The sequence below is a fragment of the Tamandua tetradactyla genome, chromosome 9 (genome assembly GCF_023851605.1).
Source record: "Tamandua tetradactyla isolate mTamTet1 chromosome 9, mTamTet1.pri, whole genome shotgun sequence".
Taxonomy (NCBI): Eukaryota; Metazoa; Chordata; class Mammalia; order Pilosa; family Myrmecophagidae; genus Tamandua; species Tamandua tetradactyla.
In genome coordinates, this window is record NC_135335.1 from 57,166,924 (window position 1) to 57,172,189 (window position 5,266).

The 5,266-nt window shown below is 36.9% G+C and overlaps 1 non-coding gene across 1 annotated transcript; it reads right to left on the bottom strand.

Moving 5' to 3' along the window:
• Positions 1–672: 672 nt before the first annotated feature.
• On the bottom strand, positions 673–779 carry LOC143647555 (U6 spliceosomal RNA). The gene has a single exon (XR_013158167.1). It is a non-coding gene; the product is annotated as a U6 spliceosomal RNA (small nuclear RNA).
• Between the last annotated feature and the right edge of the window lie 4,487 nt (positions 780–5,266).

The window sequence follows — 5,266 nt, forward strand, 5'->3', positions numbered from 1 at the left end:
TCTTGGCCTTGGAACTGTAAACTAGCAACTCATTAAATTCCCCCTTTTAAAAGCCATTCCATTTCTGGTATATTGCATTCCTGCAGCTAGCAAACTAGAAGAATTTCAGTAACCAAGTCTCAATTCCTCTCCTTAGCACAACTGTTGTCTGGTGTTCTGAGGCTTGCAGTACCCTAGGTCATCATCGTGTTTCTGATTTTTGAGAAATAAACAGTGTATATTACTTGTACATTTTACAGATTTCTTGGTGACGAGTGTATGTATTTGGAAGTGGAGTGCTGCTGTTTTGTGTTCCTCTAGGACACTACTGCATCAAGGGTTTGGAGGCTGTTCTTAAGATGCATATGCCTTACATTTATAGAATAATTTCCAAAGAAATATACATGCATTGAACATATCAAAACTTATATTCAAATATCCCATGAATTTTTCTTCATTCATACCTAAATATTTTTGGTTACTTTTTAGGTTAACAAAAAATCACATTAATTTGTTAATAATTTTATATCACCATAAACTGCACAGGAAAGAAAAAAGGAAGCGACTGAGAGAGGAAAAATGGAGATGCTCGTCATAACCTACAAAAAGAAATTGAAGAAGCAACAGTTTAGGAAAATGTGTTCATACTGATAGAGAAGACATCATAACAACTTTTTTCTTCCTTTTTCTTTTAAAAATATGGAATATTTCATGAATTTGCTTGTCATCCTTGTGCAGGGACCATGCTAATATTCTCTGTATCGTTCCAATTTTAGTATATGTGCCGCCGAAGCAAGCACTCATAATGACTTTTAATCTCAAATAAAGTTCACCCATTAATAAATGCATTTCTAAAAGAAAGTCGGTCAATAACAGGAATGAGTTTTTTAATTCTGATATTTATATATTAAGATGTTCTAGATAATTTAATACATAATGAAAATGTACTCACTTTACTGCAAAAGCAATACCAGTGTAATTTCTTAAAATTGCGTGCAGTAAACATGATTTACTTTTTTCTTAATGACGAGGTTATTGCTATGAAAATCGAAGTGTATGGTGTCCTGAGAGTTATAGACTTTTGAAATGTGGCAGCACTCTCATTCATTTTGTCTATCTCTTTCTACTCTTGTGCACTAGTCCCACAGCCGAGTCTATCTCCCCAAACTGAGTCCTCTAGCTGTGTTTTGCCTCCCCCCAAATCTTACTGGACATGACTTTATCAAATACAAGTGAATATAATCAACCTTGCTTGTTAATTTGTCTGTGTCTAATCTCAAATGACTTCATTTCATGCCCCCCCCATATTTCAGTCTAATTGTCTGTCAAACATTACAGTGAAGACTTCAGAGATGCAGTTCGATATTTCACTGTGGGCTTCATAGGAGAGATTAAGAATGGGGATTTACATTTGAGGGTCACCAATATGAAGATAATATTGAATGTCAGAGGGGAGAATACTCTAGGTCACTCAAACATGTAGATGTGGGTGGGGACGGGGCCAGCAGAGGAGCCTGCCAAGGACTGGCCAGTGAGAAGAGAGGAAAACCAGGAGAATGAGTTCCCAGGGAAGTCTATCAAAATGTATTTCAGCAAGGAATACATTTGATAGGTCAATGAAAAACAGAACAGAAGACTAACCTTTGGACTTGCTAAGATGATGATCAATGAAGACTTTGAAAAGATCCATTGAAATGAATTTTTGGAGATGAAAACCTACTTGAGGTGAGTTGAGAAGAGAATAGAAAATGGAGGACTAGGGGCAGGGACAGCTAGTATAGATATGCCTTCCAAGGATGTTAACCATGAAAGGCAGCACAGAAAAAGAGCAGTGGCTGCAGGATGTTATGGGACAAAAGGGGTGTTTTGTTTGTATGTTTATTTGCTCAATTTTGAAAGTGGGACTTCTCAATGGGAGTGATTTTATTGAGTTGGAAATTTTGAGAATTAAATAGAGAGGGGAAAAAATTCAAGGAACAACTCTGAATAGAAGAGATGGAAAGGGATCCAGCAAAGAAGTTTCTGGTCTTAAGTGAAAGAGAGAGAAAGAAAGAGAGGGAGGGAAGGAGAGAGGAAGGAAGGATGGAAGGAAGGAAGGAAGGAAGGAAGGAAGGAAGGAAGGAAGGAAGGAAGGTAGGAAAGAAGGAAGGAAGGAGGAAGGAAGATTCTATTGCAACACTAGGAGGCAACTTGTGCAGAAATAGATCCTGTTAGCTTTGGATGTGGGAGAGTTGGAAAAGTGAGGTAATTCTTATTTGGTTGCATTGTTATAATCCATCAGGTAAGATGCAAGGTAGTCTGTTGAGATAAAAGTTAGGAAGACAGTATTGGATGTTCGATAAGAGAGGAGATCATAAATAGACACAAAAGGGCCATGAAGTGAAGTCACAAGAAAGTGCAGGAGATTGATGTGTGATATTGAATGTCCATTTGAGATTTGTGGTCAAATTTAAAATCTGTGAGCAGGATTTTGTGAGTTTCTCTTGCTGTTCACATGCAGGTGCTGAGAAGGCAGAGAGTTTGGTTTTATCAGGATTGGGGATAATTGGGATTTTGATAGATGACCTTAACAGTGGTTGAGAGCAAAAAAAAAGTAATTATAGGTATTATAGAATCAGACAAAATAATCTAAGCTGGACAAGTAGGAATTTCAGGATATGAGAAGTAATGGACAGTGATAAAAAAAAAAGTCAGTGAATTTTGATGTTGTATATTGGTATAAATGAGCTAGAAGTGGGTATTAAAATGTCACTATGGTACAATTCTTAATTAAGGCTATTGTTATGAATGTGTCCAAGATGTAGACACTGGAAAAGAGAAGCAGAGTTGAGAATGCAAAGAAAAATAAGACACAATGATACAAAGGGTATTGGGGCCCCCAGATTTTTTCAAGTCATGGTGAACTTAAATAAAAAAAAAAAAGAATGTCTGGACAGCACATTGGAATAAATGGATGATAAAGCTTTCCCAAGCCCTGTCCAATATCTCTCAGGCATGCCACAATAGTGACGCTCTCGTGAGGTACCAGCATACAAGAAGACATCTTTCAAAGCTCTGATCGACTTGATATTGAAGTTATAAGATATAAGAAACAGGATTCAGATGATTGGAAGATACAGGATCTAAAGTTATCATTATCTTTTCATACAATGTTCATTCTGATTAGAAACAGAGCAGTAAAAAGACAAAAAAAAAAAAGATTTTGTCTGTACCCTTGCTTCCTACTCTTCATTCTGGTTATCAAAAAGTTGCCTTATTCAGGGACACAGAGCCACTGTAAATGCTAAAAGCCTACTCTGCTCTAAATAGAGTCACACCTCTGACATGAAGGAATTTTTTTTTCACTTTTACAGTTCTCATTTAGCTGATGCCTAGAACTTTCTTAAGCTAACTTGCATCTTCTAGAAGCTCTCCTGGGTTCTCCCCAGGCTCCTCAAGTGCCCGCCAACTCCAGCTTATATAAAGTGAGCAAAGACCCTCCTTTTCTGACTGCTCCCTATGTGGATACCGGTTCTCTCTCCCATTCTATGCCTCCTCTCCCGGCCAGAGTCCCCTCACCTTCAGAGGTGGGCCTACTCGGTAGGATTAAAAAGGGGTTTGTGGTAGTTTGAATAATGTACCCTTGCACAACATGTTCTTAAACTTTGTTCATTCTTTTGGTACCTTTTAGTTGAGATGTTCCCAACTGAATAAGGTTGGACCTAAATCCAATTACTGGAAGATTTATGAAGAGAAAACCACAGAACCCAGAAGAAAAAGAAGACATTGCTAAGTCCATTGGCATGTGGCAAGGTCCCAAGGATCTCTGACAGCCATCCCCAGAACCCCACAGCCTTTTTGAGGAGGCATCACCTTGCTAGTGCCTCAATTTTGGGCTCCCATAGTCTAGCCTCAAAACTGTTAGCCAATAATTCTCATTTTATAAGTGAACCCATCATATGATATTTTTTTTTAACAGCTGAGTAACTAAGTTTCAGGGACCGTAATGTAGGGTGCTTCTATTACAAATACATAAAATAAAAAACTTCTTTGGAATTGGATAATGGGTAGAAGCTGGAAGAATTGTGAGGTGCTTAATAGAAAAAGCCTAGATTCTTTGAAGAGACTTCTTTGTATTTTTCTTCTTTTTTGTTTGTTCATTTTTTAAAAAAATATTTTTAATGATAAATTTTAACATGCAAACATACCATACATAGTTTACAATCATGGTTTACAATAATATGGATGTTAAAGGTGCTTCCAGTGAGTTCTTAGAAGGAAATGATAAATGTATTACTGGAAACTGGGGAAAAGGTGATCCTTGTTATAAAGTGGCAGAGAACTTGGTGCAATTGTGTTCTCACATCTGCTGGAAGGCAGAACTTGAAAGCAATGAACTTGGATAATTAACTGAGGAAATTCCCAAGCTAAGTTAGGAAGATGCAGCCTGGTATCTCCTTGCAGAAACCAGTCCACAAGGTGATGTAATAGAAAGAGTGTCCTTTGATGTCAGTCATAGACTGGAATTCTATTTCTGCTTAACCTCTTATGAGCTGTATGATATCAGTTAAGCAACTTACTTCTCTCATTTTAAGTTGTCTTGCCTGTAAAATGGAGAGAATTATATCCAATTCATGGAGTTTGCATGTGAATTAAAGTAGGTATTTCTGTAAAAAGCCTAGAAGAGAAAAGGGCATTCAATGATCTGCCAGTAAATATGCCCACAGATCTCAGCTCATCTATTTCCAAGTATTCTGAAAAATGATTAAACTTTAGTGTGTATTTAGATGAATGAGTAAAATGTGTTTACCTTATTGTATACTAATATTTCTCACAATATTTTATAAATTTGTTACATGTTGATGGAACTATGTTTCCTTCTGTTTCCCCTTTTTCCTTTACTGTTTTCAGTTCCTCCATTATTTAACACTGTTATTTTAGTTTCTTTACTTTCTTAAGTCCCTCTATTTTTACAAATTGATTTAACTGGTGCAGCAAACTTAAGAAAAGTAGATGATAGGATAAATATAGTCTTTTTTTCCCGGGTGTACTTAAACTTTTAGACAATATCTCTGTTAAAGATTGAGTCATATTCCCCACAAAAGGCATGTTCAAACCCCATCCTTGACATGGCTGGAAACCCATTTGTAAATGGACCTCTGAAGGTGTTATGACATGCTCAAACTGAATGAAAGTGGACCTTAATCAAATATGGCTCAAATCCTTATAAGCAAAGGAAACTGAACACAGAGAGAAGTCACAGGAAACAACCAGAAGCTGGAATTCAACAGAACCTAGAGGAGAAAAA